The following is a 16,911-nucleotide window of genomic DNA, read 5'->3' on the forward strand; positions in this document are numbered from 1 at the left end:
CATGAAATTAAAAGATGCTTACTCCTTGGAAGGAAAGTTATGACCAGCCTAAACAACATATTCAAAAGCAGAGACGTTACTTTGTCAACAAAGGTCCATCTAGTCAAGGCTATGGTTTTTCCATTAGTCATGTATAGATGTGAGATTTGGACTCTAAAGCTGAGTGCTGAAGAATTGATGCTTTTGAACTGTGGTGTTGGAGAAGACTCTTGAGAGTCCCTTGGACTGCAAGGAGATCCAACCCGTCCATCCTAAAGGAGATCAGTCCTCGGTGTTCATTGGAAGGACTGATGTTGAAGCTCAAGCTCTAATACTTTGGCCACCTGATATGAAGAGCTGACTCGTTTGAAAAGACTGTGATGCTGGGAAAGATTGAGGAGAAGGGGATGACAGAGAATGAGATGGTTGGATGGCATCACCGACTCGATGGACATGGGTTTGAGTGAACTCTGGGAGTTGGTGATGGACAGGGAGGCCTGCCATGCTGCAGTTCATGGGGTCGCAGAGTCGGACACGACTGAGCGACTGAACTGAACTGACTGACGGACTTCCCTGGTGGTCCAGTGACTAAGACTTTTCACTCCCAGTACAGGGAGCTGGGTTTCGATCCTTGGTCAAGAAACTAGATCCCACATGCTGCACAGTTAAGAGTTTACATGCCACAACTAAGACCCACTGCAGCCAAATAAATAAATATTGAAAAAAAATAACATGGGAATAATAGTACTCAGTTTGCTGGGTTGTAAAGACTGGAAATAATACTTTTAAAGTGACAGAGACTGCATGTATAAATGATATAATCTTTACTCCATTTTTCTTTGTGATATTACTTTTGTTAAAATACAAACTGTTCAGGACAGCCCTGAGAGGTCTCCATAGGAAACTAAGGTATAAGATTAGTCCACCTTGGGTAACAATTCCCCATGCAACTCTAGTGCTCTGTATTAATAGTTTACTGTGTGTATGCTCAGCTGTTCAGTTGTGCTTTGCCACCCCACAGACTGTAGCCCACCAGGCTCCTCTGTCCACGGGATTATCCAGGCAAGAATACTGGAGTGGGCTGCCATTTCCTTCTCCAGGGGATCTTCCAGACCCAAGAATGGAACTCACCAACCTGCATTGGCAGGCAAAATTCTTTACCACCAAGCCACCAGGGAAGCCCCCTTATAGTTGCTAAGCACTTCTGAATATATGTATTGGTTTATTTAATCCTCATACCAACCTGCCTCACACCAACAGTACCAATTTCTTCAGGGATGAGGCAAGGAGAGTTCAGAAATGTTAAGTACCTGCTGAAAGGTACCCAGCTGATGATGAACGGCTGGGGTGGGTTCCTCCCTACAGAGTCATCTTCATTCTACCAGGGCCTCCCTCTGAGGAGTTTCCTCACTTTAGACTGGGAAATGCTTGAGAGGGAGGTGCCATAGAGTGCACGGGACAAACGTGGGTTTTGATGTCCTTCAGATCTGGCTTCTAATAGCTCCCAATCATGCGACCTTGAATTAGATAGTGAACCCCGATGGGCCTGGGTTTCTTTCATTGTAATTTGGGGGAGCCATCACTTGCTGATAGCCATTGTGGTGAGGAACAATGGGATATGGAAGTGAGGCAACTTTCAAAATTTTCTTTTGAAACGAGTTCTGCGATGTTCCGGGGCTTGCTTACGCTCTCCAAGCTGGACCACGGTTTGGACCCTTCAGCTCCCGCGCAGAGTGCGGTGACCCCTGTCGACTTGGAAGCAGCAGATGCCCCGACAGCGGAGTAGGGTCGCCATACACAGGGGCTCAGGCTCGTGGGCCGGGGTCGGCAGCCCGCGGCCCGGGGCTCCGCCAGGGGGCGCGCGCGTGCGGAGGCCGCCCTCTGGTCTGCCGCGCGCCTCCCGCCTCTCTATGGTGGCTCGGGCGCGGCAGGAGCGGCGGCGGCGCGCTCCCGAGGGGGCGGGGCCGCGCCGGGGGCGGGGCCTGCGCGAGGGGCGGGGCCTGCGCGAGGGGCGGGAGCGACCGGCCCCGGCGGCTAGGGATGGCTGAGGGGCGGCGGGGGGGCCAACTTCCTGGGGCCGCCCGCGAGGATGTGGCGACCGCCCCCCGGCGCCCCTCAGCCCCGGAGACGCCGCCGCGGCGCAGCCCGCAGCGCCCCTGCCTGAGGCGCCCGCGGCCCGGATCCGGCCCCTCCCCTCCCCTCCCCTTCCCCTCCCAGGTGCGGGGCTGGGCAGGCGGCCGCGACAGGTGAGGAGGCAGCGGCGCCCGCGCTGGGGTCCGCGGGGCGCCCGGCCTAGGCTGGGCTTCTAGGGGAGTCCGGAGTGGGGGAGCGCTGCTCGGCCTCGGGGTCTCGCCAGGCTGTGGTCCTGGGTGGGGGCGGGGGGCGCCTCCTCAGTGCGGGGCGCGGCCTGAGACGCTCGCTGCCCACAGGGGATGAGGGGAAGCCCTCCGTCGCTGAAAAGTCTGCGCATTCAAGGTAGCCCGCACCTGTCCCATTAAAAAGTGCCCCTCACAGAAGCACTTCACCTGTGGGGGCACTAACGGGAGCCGTGTGTTATCATATATCTCCAAACGCCCTACCCGATCGGCAGGTTCAGTTGGCTTGTGGGGGTGGGGGGGAAAGATGCGGCTTTTGAAGCAGAGGAAACTGAGGCAGGTGCGCGCGGCGGCCTGCGTTCAGGAACTAGCCTGACCCTACTTTCCAGGGCAGGAGCCCCGCGGGCTTCTCGGAAGAAGGTGGAGGCTGGAGTTCGGAGGCTCGATGGAGAAGTTTGGGGCTATGCTTCTCCCACCCACGTGCCCCCCTCCCCACCTAGGGGCCCCTGGTGGAAATTGTCTTCTGTTCCCCTGAGGTAACCTGTATGAGGTCGCCAGTGGCCAAGACGGAGAGGAACGGTGGGGCCTCTGCAGCTGGGTTGCCCACGAGACATTTGACCAGACATGGGGAAGAGTGCTCGACCCGGGGAGCCACAGCCTCGCAGGCTTCTGCCTGCTCAGAGCTTGATGTCAGGCTGGCTGAAGATAGAAACAACAGTATACTTTTTCCTTTCTGTTGGCCTGTCATTTGTTCTAGGGGGAAAACTGCTTGTGTAATCAAGGAAGAGTGTACTGTGCTCCTCCCTGTCTACCCCAGGGCAGAGTTACTGTTAGCTCCGACAGAGGGCTTCACCCACAACTGTGACTTTGCCCCCTGGCTAAAGGTCACCAGAACGTAAGGAGCAAACATCCCCAGGTGTTGCGTGGCCTTCTAAGAAAGTTTCTTGCCCATCCCGTTTTACAGATGGCTTGGAGGGCAGACCCCTCTTGTCACCCCCTGTTGGCTGCAACTGTGTGCGGAGTAGTTGTTTTTCCAGTGACAGTTCAAGATAGTGTGGCCAGGGTTGTCCACTTACGGGAGCATTTTTCTAGGAATGGAAGCAGGCAGGGGACACGGTGCTGGCCGAGTTTGTGTATGGAATTCTAGGGTTGGGAGCTAGTTCAGGGGATTTCAGGTTTGACGACTTCTTTATCCTTTTTTGATTGTTTTGCCTCACATTCAAGGAAATAGATGATGGCAAGCATTTCTGAAACTCTATAGCGTATTTCCTAATAATTCCGGACTTCAGAATACAAGTCATATATTACAGTTTATTTAGAGGTGTTATTTTCTTAAGTTTGCAAATTGGGTATGACAATTACAGTTTGATGTGGCAGGCCTAACTGTAATAACTTGATTGTGCATGAAGAAGGTTTCCATGTAATCTTGGACACGCACACACACATTTTAATGTCTGTTTAGGAAGATCAGCCCGCTAGAAACTTCCATATTGATCAGGAAGATAGCTGTTATCCCGACTGTTTACCTTAGGGTCAGGGATTGTAAATCTTTGAAATCGACTTAATTTAACCCATTGCTAAAATAACATGCACAAAAAGAGAGCTGTTCTCCAAAAGGTTAGAAATTAATTTGTTTTCAAAACTTTCTCATGACCAAGCCAGTTGATACCACTCTGCTTAGCACTATCTTAAGATAGCAGTGGAAAAAGCATTTTCAGTGACCAGCATTTAAAAAGACAAAACAAACAGCAGCAATAACAAAGAAAGGGTACAGTTTCTTCCCTAATTACCTGTCCATTGTGATGTTTAGTGCACAAAATGTGTTGTGCCTAGAACTTTCTGAAAACACCCTTGTAAACCCAAGGAGTGTTGAGGAAACTAATTCCACCTTGATTTTTTATTCTTAGAACCTTTAATAAATACTGCTGTTGTTTTAAAAGATTAGAGACTTTTGTATGAAACTTGTACTGGCTATAGGGTTTATGTTTTGAGAGGAAAGATTTAACCTCTGCACCTTAAAATCTCATAACCTGCAATACAGAACTGAGTTATAATTTAGAGTTTAATGAGAATGCATAGTTTAAATTGCTGTTGCTGAAGCCGTGAGGTGTGAGCTTCCTCATTATTGTTTGGTAGTGGTTACTGGTTATTATTTTTGTTTGGTTACTGATTATTGGTAGGTGTGACTTGTGTTTCTGTAAGAAAGATTCTGGCAATCTGAAGGACAGTCTTTTTGTAGGCAATCACAAATTCCCATTCCTTCAATAGGGAGATGGTGTGGTCCCTTTCTTGTTTTGTGAGTTTATATTACTTGGAGTTTTAAACCCCTAAAACCTGTTGGGCTCTTAATAGAGTATCCTATTGTATCTTAGATGAAAGCCGTCCTAGATGGGTTGGAATCATTGGCCTTACGTGTTGAAAGATTTTAGCTCTCCCAGTTTCCAGGATTTATCTGCTGTGGTCAGGACAGTAGTTTTATTTAATCCTCATGATGCCATTCTTAGCTTAAACCCATTATCCTCCTTTATCTTTGTTAAGACTGTCATGAAGTTTCTCTGCTTTCTAGTTCAGGGTGACTATTCCACATGTTTGATGCATTTGGGCCCATTAATGTTCAGAATTGGAGCAGTTGAGCGTTAAGAGAATCTACCTGTTTTTAAACATTTTCCTTTTTCAAGGCAAGCATAAAAATCTTGAGTTTCCTCTGGGGAAAATCAGCTCTTTAAAAATCTAATAGGAAAACAAAAGCTGGTTTTTCCAGCTTTTTACCAGTACGATTATTCTTAACCTTTTCTTCTATTCTGGTTTTGCCAGTACAGTGGCTAGTGAATGAAGACCCAGAGGCACGGGAAAACCCAAGATCTCCCAAATCATCAAAACAAGGTCACATTGTATTCAGTGTAGCTTTAGCCTTTTTAACTAAAAAGTGAGTTTTATTACAAGGAGTTCCCAAAGCCAGCCACTCCTTAAAAGATTCACTCGCTACATAGCAGTTTTGACACTGAGGGGTTCTATAAAATACAGATTTCCCAGCTCCACCTCCTGAAGTGTTTTTTTTTTTCTTTTTGTTTTGCATGGATAAGTGATGACCGAGAATCTGTATTTTAAAAGCCACTCTGGGCAGCTACTTACAAAGAGCTCCCGTGTGATTCTGATCTGCAACCGGGTTTAGGAACTAGTGTTGCATTGCTTTGAAATTCTTTATAAATTGGTAGTCCCTTTAAAAGCGTCATTATGTTATTCAGGATGTTTGATTTGCTAGAATAGTCCATTTCCGAGTCATGACAGATAACAAAGAGCTTTTATAACTTTTATGTAAATTACTTTCCAGAGGGGCCCTGTCTGCCGTATTATCTGTCAGGAGTCATGAGGGAGGGTTGGGAGAGTAGCTTCCTGTATTTCCTGAGTGGACAAATGAATGATAATGTGGAAACCACTGGAGGACTGAACGGGTAGTCAAATCTAGTTCTGATCGGTGTTGCATAGGAGAGCTGCCTGGTCATCCTCTGTATGTAAGATTTTAAAATAAAGCCAGTTTGCCAGATGTTTCATTTCTACATTAACTGAAGCGCTTATTGGACATGATGGATGCTTAATAGGCAATAAAATTTAGTCACAGGTCCTTTGCCGAGTTCATGGAAGGAAGAAAAGGTGAAATCCAGAACCCTCTGAGTTAAAGCAGAATGGGGCACTAAATATGTTAGGGAATTAAATTTGGGGGAAATGTAACAGTTGAGAAAAGAGACGAACCTGGCTTTGAGTCCCAGCTCCTCCACCTCCTGGCTGGGCTTCTTTCGTTGTTGTTTCGTCCCTAAATTGTGTCTGACTCTTTGTGACCCCATGGACTGCAGCCTGCCAGGCTCCTCTGTCCATGGGATTTGCCAGGCAGGAATACTAGCTGCTAAGTTGCTGCTAAGTTGCTTCAGTCGTGTCCGACTCTGCGACCCCATAGATGGCAGCCCAACAGGCTCGCCCGTCCCTGGGATTCTCCAGGCAAGAACACTGGAGTGGGTTGCCATCTCCTTCTCCAAAGTATGAAAGTGAAAAGTGAAAGTGAAGTCGCTCAGTCGTGTCCGACTCTTTGAGACCCCGTGAACTGCAGCCTACCAGGCTGCTCCGTCCATGGGATTTTCCAGGCAAGAGTACTGGAGTGGGGTGCCATCGCCTTCTCCAAGGAATACTAGATTGGGTTGTTATTTCCTTCTCCAGGGGATCTTCCCAACCCAGGGATCAAACTCGCGGGTGCTTTAGACACATCACTTAACCTTTGTTGGATTCCTTTTCTTCATCTGCCAGATGAAAATAATAACCTGGTAGCATTGATCAGTGGATGAAAAGAGAGCAAATCTCTTCTTTGTACATTGTATGGAGCTCAATGAACATTCTCTTCTCAGAGGATTTTTGTTCCGTAGGCTTCAGATATCTTTCGAAATCCGGCCTTCCCCCTGTCTCCTTCCAGGAATATCTACTCGGTCAGCTCTTTTAGAAAACATATGAAAGAGTGAGGACTCAAGAAGGTGAGAATATGGTAAAGAGGAATGAGTCACAGATACTTGAAAAAAATTTTTTTCTTAGAACGAGTGGAGTGTAGGCATATATCCAGAATGACTGTCTGCGGGAATAAATTCATGACATTATCCAAATTCTGCCTCCAGTGTCTGGGCCGTTAGCCTGGGAGCTCAACTCCGGCTCCCAGGCTTGGGTGGGGGTGGGGGTGGGGGCTGTAAATAGCACCTGACAGCCCTTTCTTTTCTCATCTTCCTCCCCCCACCTCCCTTTTTGGTTTTTTTTTCTTCTTTCCCTCTCTCCTCCCTTTCCCCCTTTCTAAACTGCCTTTTCCTTTCGACTTGCTAATCATGGCCACAGTAATCACAGATCAGGCCGCTGGAACTCTGAGGCTAAAAAAGGTTGCTGGTTGCTAACACCTGTCCACCCAGCTAAATGAATAGGATCTTTTGTGGGCAGGAGGTTAAAAAAGCTGATTAGTACAATACTGGCTTAAAGGACCTATTAATGATCTAACATATGTAAATGACCAAGTGATTTTAAGCCATTTTGGAGATTTGTTTCTTATACTCTACGTTCATTTTTTTTTGTATTGAATTAGGATGTTGGCTGGATTTTTCCATGTGTGAATCTGCTTATTGCCCAGACTAATTTTTGTCATACTGATTAGGAATCATTTATATTCTAAAGAAGTTTCTGCCCTTAACGGCCTTTGTGTTGTTCGGCAATGTCTAACTTGTGTGTAATACAATTAAAGTTTTGTTCACTGTGCTGCTGACATAATTAGTTTAATTTCTGTTCCTTATATATTTCTCTTGGCAGCTGGGAAATTAAAATACAAAATTTTGCATAAAACTGCTTTTTTGAGGGGGTGATTTTACTGTGAGTCCAACGGACTTAGGCCCGAGGGTGCAGTTTTGAAGATATCTTACTCAACATTCCTGTAATAGTCTCTTTTCCTCTCTTAGAATTAATGTATTAAGACCCATAATTGGCTATTCAAGCATTCAGAAGAGACAATGTTTGGCCTTCACCCCGTGATTCTATTTTTTACTCTATCTCTTTTGAGGAAATGTGTGTAATTTTTGAAAACCCCTAAGTATATTACAGTTACAGTATATTACATGAGCGTGTGAACTTTTGCGAAGACTAGAGAATGCAGTGGTTTTCTCTGATAAGCTGTATTACTTAATTCTCTCCTCAAATCACCACTCTGTTCTTTTTAGATCATAGCGTGTGCAGACCTGATGTGAAAGTGAAAAGGCTGTGATGCGTTTCACAGAGATGGCTGTAGTCTTCAGGAGCAGAAGTCGCTCTCAAGGAGACTTTACATTTAATTACGCTAATCCGCACTTAATTTCCTACAGCGTTCTTGGAGAGATTCTCACTAGGCTGCTGATTTCATGGAGTTATGACCTATGAAGGTTTTTATCTCGGTTAAGCCTGCTAACTTTTTTTTTCTGAAGGGAAAGTGACGTTGGTCTGGTAATTTCTCCATTGTCCTCTCCTGTAAAAAGATAAGCAAAATCTTTTGGCTCTCCCAGCCTCTTTCAGCACGCATGTGCTGAATTTGAACTTTACAGAATTTTTTTGAGCTGATGTTACTTGACTTTTAAAAGCTGCCTCTTCTCCAGTGCTACAGATTAAGCCTGCATCTCCTAGGTTGACCTTCACATGGTTTTTCTAGAACGGCATGTAAGAACATGGTTTCATTATCTCTGGGTTGTGGAGTGAGTGGTCATGGACAGAGGAGCCTGGCGGGCTACAGTCCATAGGGTCACAAAGAGACAAACAGGGCTGAGGAGCATGCATGCAGTAGTCAGGTCTCCTAGGACAACCGTTTGTTTCCACCAGGCCAGTTCTCAGGGTAGGGGAAGCCCACCCCATTTGGACGACTTGGAGCCAGATTGATTTGCTGAAACATTTTAACTGTCTTGATCCACTTTGATGAAATACTGCCTAGTCATCCTGAAATTTACAGGAAGTTAGGCCTACTGGAGGCTCTGCTGCCCCCACCCCCACCCCTAGTGGTTAAACGTAATTAGCTAGTAATCAGCACCATTGTTTGTTTGCAACTGCTGGATTATGTTAAAAGATTTAGAAGAAAAGCTTTTTTTAAGGAAATGGAGCAGCCTCCTCTCCCATCCCGGCTTTTTCTTGTTTTCCCCTATTCATTTACTTTGAAAAATCTTTCCAGTCTTAGTCCTAATAAGGCATATGAATCAGTATATTTTATACAATAAGAAAGCTTCTTGTCCCTCCAGCAATTTCTGTGAATTCCACCTCCCCCTCCTCCCTTTAAAAAAAAAACTAAAAAACTTTCTTCCTGATTAAGATATCTGCTTGAGAAATAACCAGACCTTATCTTAGGTTGTCTTCCAACCTTTTCCTGGGTCTTGAGTCAGTGGTTCCTTAGCCAGTGAATTACACCTCCTCCTGATCATGCTGAATTATTATCTTCAAGGCATGGAAGAAGATCCACTAGAGGGTGAGCCTTTATTTGAAAATGCTGGATGAAAGGAGTGTTCTGATTTGGGGAAAGAGTGGAGTGTTTTCCAGGGCTTTGGAGAGAGTGGGTGCAGCTTTGTTCAGCCAGTTTGAGGAATCCTTAATCCAGAATGTCTCTCAGGAAGAGGGCGGATTGCCTCGGGAATGATTTTTGCGGACCAGCAGCCGTGGTTTGGGCAGTTTGGACTTTATGGAGGTGCAGAGGAAGTTAGGGGTTAAAATTTTGTGCTGGGAGCGTGGGGTGGGAATAACAGGGACTAGGAGAATTCTTGGGCCTTTTTTCACGTCTGTCTGCCTCTCTACCTCTTGAGCGTGATTAGATTTAGGTGCCATTCTTGGTCATTTTGTCCTATACCGATGGAAAAACCTGCATAGTCATCCTGTGTCACATCTGAAGTTTACCTTGGCCAGTGTTTGCTGCAGAGCGGGTAGGGAGGGACTACCCCAGTGCTTCCAGAGGGCTTGACAAGGGCACGGCCACCCTGCCTACCTCCCTTACCATATGGTTGGACCCAGCACTCCAGGTGACTCTGAGTCATCACTCCCACGCCCATTGATCTAGTTCAGTGTTTCCCAGCTGTCTGGACTGGTGACAGAGTTGCATACTGGCAGCTTGAGGAATAGTGACGTGAACCAGCCAATTCGTGGGGTTTTAGACACTTCTGCCGGAGAAGGGAATGGCACCCCACTCCAGTACTCTTGCCTGGAAAATCCCATGGACGGAGGAGCCTGGAAGGCTGCAGTCCATGGGGTTGCTGAGGGTCGGACACGACTGAGCGACTTGACTTTCACTTTTCACTTTCATGCATTGGAGAAGGAAATGGCAACCCACTCCAGTGTTCTTGCCTGGAGAATCCCAGGGATGGGGGAGCCTGGTGGGCTGCCGTCTATGGGGTCGCACAGAGTCGGACACGACTGAAGCGACTTAGCAGCAGCAGATACTTCTGCAGCTTCATCCCAGATGCTCCTCATCAGGTTTCTAAATTTTATTTATCTGAATAAACTTTTCTGTACAGCACATTACCATGTCTCCTGTACTACCAAAACTAATATTAAAAATGAAAATACATTGACATTTACATCTAATTTGGTTTTTGAGATATCAACTATCCACACCTGCACTGTTATTTGTGGAAACGCTCAGAAATAGCTGCCTGAAATCTCTCTTCTCAGGTTTTCAGAAACAGCACAGACATAAAAATAAGTCACTAGTTTTGTTTGGAAGGGGACTGGTACAAAATTTGAGAGTTCTGAGTATCATGTCAAGAAAGCAGATCTTGATACCATAGCCTGTAAATGTGTACGTGTATCTTAATATACATTTGGTCTTCCCAACCAAACAGCGTTTTTTTTCCCCCTAATGGGGAAAAGTTGAAATTTGCTGTTACGTATTACTGATATAAAAGCATGTTAAAATATGCTTTCTGTAAGTTTTTTGTCTTTTTAATTTTGACTGTGCTGGGTCTTCATGACTGCACGGGCTTGTCTCTAGTTGCTGTGAGTGGGGGCCACTGTCTAGCTGGGTTGCAGGGGCTTCTCATTGCAGTGGCCTCTCCTGTTGCAGAGCACAGGCCCTAGGGTGCAAAGACTTCAGTAGTTGTGGCACACAGGCTCAATAGTTGCGCTTCCTGGGCTCTAGAGCACAGGCTCAATAGTTGTGGCGCACGGGCTTAGTTGCTCCTTGGCATGTGGGATTCTCCTGGATCAGGGATGGAACCCGTGTCTTCTGCATTGGCAGGTGGATTCTTCATTCCTGAGTCACCAGGGAAGTCTGCTTTCTGTAAGTTTTAATATACTGATTTAAAAAATACTTTTTACCTAAAGTAATTTATCAGGGATTACACTCAAATCATGACCTTTTAAAAAAAAATTCTTAGAGGCATTAGATTGTTATTGCAGTAGATCAGAGTTTTCGTAAGTGTCAGAGTCTCCCATTACTTATAAAAACTGCTGTCGGGTCCCTATAAAAACTGCTGTTTCCTGGTTGTTAGCCCACAGCTATAGAATCTGGGAATTTGGGAATGAAGCTGGGGATTCTGATGTAGCTTATCTGCAGCCCACACTCGAAAAAAGTATTGCTGTCAGAAGGAACCACACATTTAAAAAAATGAACAATGTTGAGAAATGCCGATATTGGGGGGCTGCCTTTAAAAATTCTGCGGGGGAGGAATTCAAGGCATAGGGAAGTAAAAAAAAATCTCCAGTTCACCTAGAGTCTCCGTTAGTTGGATCTTGCAGACCAGCAATGAGGTCTGTTGAGTCTAAGTGGATACTGTTTCCATGAGATTACACCAGGGTGTACCTCCTTATTGGTTTCTCCTCACCTGTGTGTGCATGCCCAGTCGTGTTTGTCTGACTCTTTGCAACCCCATGGACTGTTGCCCGCCTGGTTCCTCTATCCATGGGATTTCCCAGGCAAGAATACTGGAGTGGGTTGCCCTTCTCCAGGGGATCTTCCCAACCCAGGGATCGAACCTGCTTGGCAGGCAGATTCTTTACCACTGCGCCACCTGGAAAGCACATAGATTTCTCTAATTGCCCTTAAATCCGAAGCTGTAGGATAGGGCAAGAATGCTCTGATTCCTTCAGAACAATAAATGACACAGTTGGCATTTTTGTAAGTGAAAAGCTAGTGCTTCTGAAACTGTGGTGAAGGACCAGCTTTGTGAAGTGCTTATCCAGTCTATTGCCAACTAATATTTTTATAAAGTACAAGAAAAATGAATTACCAGAAAGTCATACACTTGGATGCACAGCAGTGTATACCTACTATGAATTTTTTGTGTTTACCTTACTACAGATCTCCATGGGTAGTGCACACTTTGAGAAGCATTGTTCTAGGTAGTTCTGAGGACATCTTAGGAACTTGATGTTGTTGTTCAGTTGCTAAGTCGTCTCTGACTCTTTGAGACCCCATGGTCTGTGGCACACCAGGCCTCCCTGTCCTTCACTATCCCTCGGAGTTTGCTCAGATTCATGTCCAGTGAGTTGGTGATATTGTCTAACCATCTCATCCTCTGTCGCCCCCTTCTCCTTTTGCCTTCAATCTTTCCCGGTATCTGGGTTTTTTCCAATGAGTAGGCTCTTCCCATCAGGTGGCCAAAGTATTGGAGCTTCAGCATCAATCTTTCCAACAAATGTTCAGGGACTTGATAGGCTACCTATAATTGAAGCAACCAACTAAGAACTCCCTTACCTGGAGAGGGTTCTACCACTTGGTGACCTACTAGATGAGAAAAGGTAAGGACGGACCTTTTTTTTTTCCCCTTACTGCAGTGAATGTTGCTGTGCGCAGGCTTTCTCTAGTTGAGGTGAGCTGAGGCTACTCTCTAGTTTTGGTGTGCAGGCCTCTATTGTTGCAAAGCACAGGCTCTAGGTGAGCAGGCTTCAGTGATTGTGGCATGCGGGCTTAGTTGCCCCAAGACTTGTGGGATCTTAGTTCCCGCCAGGAATTGAATACAAATCCCCAGCTGTGGTAGGAGGATTCTTAAGCACTGGACCACCTGGGGAGTCCCAGGACTCTTAATGTATTTAAGAATATGTTGATAGACCTTGAGTCTGGTACCAACATCAGGAGGATATTTACCTCTTTTGACTAAATATTAGAAAAGCATTTCCAACTTTTCTGGCCTGTAACTTGGCTTACAGTTAATATAGATGCTTAAAGGTGGGAGACAGAAAATAATGTTTAAGGGTCTGCCGTTTGTTTGAGGCACTTCAGAGTGCTTGATTTTTAGAACCCTTTTATAAATAGGAGCAAGCATGATTAGTTTTTGTGGCCATAATGTAAAAATGAGTGTTGATTTGGAGCAGGGGGCGTGCAGGGTGAGGGGAAACCTCTCCATCCATGCGTTTCGTCCTGGTTTAATTGCTTGGTTGGATGAAATGTCAAACTTGATAGATTATTAGGGCTGTTATTTTGGTGGTTAAACAATAATGCAACTGTTTGGATGTTTGCGAGGAACACTGCTCCCTGTGTTTGGACTTGCTCTGGAGAAAGTTTCAATTGTTCAGAAGCAGTACTAGTTACAAAATGCAGCTTCTGTGGCTCCTAGCACAGCTGTCTAAACTACCAGCTCTACTGGGGCCTTTGGACAAGCATTGTTTAACACTTTGGGAAACAATTTGTGTTTCTGGTTCCAGAATGTCTATGGTTGTTCCTGCCTAGTTGGGAGACCTAGAAATGGGAGAATGGTATTACCTGTGTCTAAGTTAAGTCCAGCTTTTTTTTTCCTTTAAGCATCTCTAGAACAAACTCCGTCTTTCTCACTGGGGTGGGGATGGGTAGGGGTGGTTATGATGAGACTGTTGATTCCCTGGGCCTTTTCTTTCCTGGTTAGTGACTGTTCAGTAGAATAGCATGTTGTTGGCTGTGTGCCCACCTGCGGAGGACTTGGGTCGTTATAACCATCCAGTACTTCTCCTTATGTCTAATTTTACCCCAGGGGTTCTCCTGTTGTAAGTGATGGTGGAGTAATGGTGGTAGGTCACTTTCAGGAAGAAGCCCAGATGAGCACAGAAAGTAAAATTTTGAGCTTGAGGCTTGTGTCCTTTGAGGCGTATGTCCTGCTTCTATACATGTGATAACTGGCTGAGAGAATCACAGAGGAAGCATCATTGACATTTTTTCCACCAACCTCACCCTCATGTTTTAGAGACTTTTGTAGCAAAGGCTATTTGTAGTGAGAAGCCTGTCTCGTGTGGGGTGCCTACCCGGTCTGGTAACCACATCTTTCACAGTTTATTTGTCTAATTGCTGTAGTTCTCTGGTGCTTTTGAGTTCAAGCAGGGCACTTTCGGCTGCATGCTGAGCTGAAATTGCGGTGAGAGTTCACTCTACGTGGGTTGCCTCTGCTGCCTCCTGGCTCTTTGCTTCTGGCCCCGGGGAAGCTCTGAGAAAGCCCCAGGAGGGATGGGGCACAGGCAGCACCTGAGATACACTTCAAATGGTTGAGCCAGCAACCAACCCACACTTAAAGAATCTTTTTTTCTTTTTTATTTCTGGGTCGAAGGGACAGCAGAATAATATGAAATACACTTGCCTTACAAATGATTCACCTTCCTTATTTCCCCATAGTGGTTGGATATTTGGACTAGTAATTGCACCTTTATGGTCACGTACGTCCCTTTCCCCCAACATTTCTAAGCCTTGGCAGTAATCTGTGCTCTATCTCTATAATTTTATCCTTTTTGAAATGTTATGGAAATGGAATTGTAACAACATGTGGCATTCTGAGATTGGCATTTTTCACTTAGCGTGACGCCTTCCATCCAAGTTGTATTTAGTCATGTTGTATTTAGTTGTATTTAATAATGCTTTTTATTGCTAAATAGCCTAAGTAGTATGGATGGGTCACTATTTTTTTTTAATTGTAGTATAGTTGGCTTACAATGTTGTTTTCATTTCTGGTGTACAGCAAAGTGATTCAGCTTATATATGTGTGTGTGTGCGTGTGTGTGTATATATATTCTTTTCCATTATGGTTCATCACAAGATACTGAGTATAGTTCTGTGCCCTGTGCAGTAGGACCTTGTTTTATCTATTTTACATGTTGTAGTTTGTATCTGCTGATCTCAAACTCCTAATTTATCTCTCTCTCGCCCCTTTTCCCCTTTGGTAGCCATAAGTTTGTGTTCTATGCCTTGGATGTATCACAGTTTTTTTAACCATTTACCTATTGTCAGGCATTTGAGTTGTTTCCAGTTTGGGGCTGTTACAGATAAAGCCATTATGAACATTTGTATACAGGTATTTGTGTGAATACAGGTTTTAATTTCTCTGGGTTAAGTGCCTGGGAATGTAATTGCTCAGTCTCAGAGTAAGTATATCTTTAGTCTCTTAAAGAAACTACCAAACTATTTTGCCCAGCACTGTACCATTTTACAGTCTGTCCCACCAGCAGAGTATGAGATCCAGTTTCTCTGCATCCTTGCCAGCATTTGGTATTGTTCCCATTTTTAAACTTTTTAAAACAAGTAGCATATCTGGTTTTTAAATTCATCAGATTGCTTGTAAAACTGATTTGATTGACAGAGAGCAGAGATTTTTGAGTTGTGGTTAGCCCTCCGTGTGGCTGTGTCTCAGGACAGTGGTCAGTGGTCTGTTGACCTTTTTAATCCTCTGCCCTGGTGAAGAATCCATACCTGCAATGCAGGAGACCCCAGTTTGATTCCTGGGTTGGGAAGATCTGCTGGAGAAGGGACAGGCTACCCGCTCCAATATTCTTGGGCTTCCCTGGTGGCTCAGCTGGTAAAGAATCCGTCTGCAGTGTGGGAGACCTGGGTGCAATCCCTGGGTTGGGAAGATTCCTGGAGAAGGGAAGGGCTACCCACTCCAGTATTCTGGCCTGGAGAATTCCATGGACTGTAAAATCCATGGGGTCGCAAAGAGCTGGACAGGACTGAGTGACTTTCACTTTCACTTTGGTGTCCTCAAGAGAGGGAAGACTAACCAAGACTAACCTTGGGGGAGGCATGGACCATGAGCGTGAGACTCACATTCCCCCTTACCTGGTAGGACCTGGCACATCTCTGCATCTGCCTCAGAATGACAAATGAATGAACCAACTGCTCTCCCAACACTGAATTCTGGTTAATTCTTTACAGGTTTACCTCAGTGAATGCAGCCTTAAATATGCTGAAAATTTGGCCCAGAATGGCCCTAAGAACTTGTTCAAATTGTTCTGAACAATTTGTCCTTCAAATTTCATTTTCTTTGTCCAGTGATCTTAGGAACTTTATTTACTTCATTTCTGATAATGTTAATTAGCTTACGCTGCTCATTTAAGTACTAAAATAGCACAAAAGTGTATGTAGGAAACAGAGAGTAAACCTTTACCCCTCCCGAAAGTAACTACTATTGAGTGGCTCTAGGCTTTTGAGCTATGTTTTGTGTCTCTCTCTATATGTATGTACGTATTCCGTGTGTGTGTTCTCCACCTGCTGCCTGTACTGATCCCCCCGCAACCCCTCCATGGATGGTATATTGTGGGCATTTTGCCCTGTGATTCTTTTTTAAATGTTCAAGTGAAGTAAGTGAAGTTGCTCAATTGTGTCCGACTCTTTGCGACCCCATGGACTGTAGCCTACCAGCCTCCTCCGTCAATGGAATTATCCAGGCAAAAATACTGGAGTGGGGTGCCATTTCCTTCTCCAGGGGATCTTCCCAACCCAGGGATTGAACCCTGGTCTCCCGCATTGCAAACAGACGTCTGAGCCACCACAAAACTTTGGGTTCCTTTCTCTAACTCCTTTTGTTTTATTGTAAATAAGATGAGAGTGATAACTTTGAAAGACCCAAATAATGTCTTTTACTCCTTGTTACTTGAGTTTGAATTGAAATAAGTGTGTGGCTATATTTGCAAGTAAATCCTTAGAATTCTAGGTGTTGGGCTCTGTCTCTCCAGTCTGTTGTAAATAATGCAAGTCTGACTTTATGATGTAATCTCTTGCAGAGCCTTGAGGGAAGCAAGAACTGTGAGTGCAGTAGTCATTAAGAGAGTGTGTAGTCCTCTGGGTACTTGTCCACTCTGGCTGTTGGTCAGATGGAGCGCTTTCTTAAGTGCTGTGAGATGTGCAACTCGGTGTTTGTTTTGAAATCTC

General features: G+C 45.3%; 1 protein-coding gene across 1 annotated transcript in view; it reads left to right on the plus strand.

The window, feature by feature from the left end:
- Nucleotides 1-2,000: 2,000 nt before the first annotated feature.
- The window catches only part of RFFL (ring finger and FYVE like domain containing E3 ubiquitin protein ligase), a 77,377-nt gene continuing 62,466 nt past the window's right edge, over nt 2,001-16,911 (plus strand). The window contains exon 1 of the mRNA XM_061390387.1: nt 2,001-2,225. The gene's annotated coding sequence lies outside the window, so the exon portion shown is untranslated. The remainder of the gene's footprint in view (nt 2,226-16,911) is intronic.

The sequence above is a fragment of the Bos javanicus genome, chromosome 19 (genome assembly GCF_032452875.1).
Source record: "Bos javanicus breed banteng chromosome 19, ARS-OSU_banteng_1.0, whole genome shotgun sequence".
Lineage (NCBI taxonomy): Eukaryota > Metazoa > Chordata > Mammalia > Artiodactyla > Bovidae > Bos > Bos javanicus.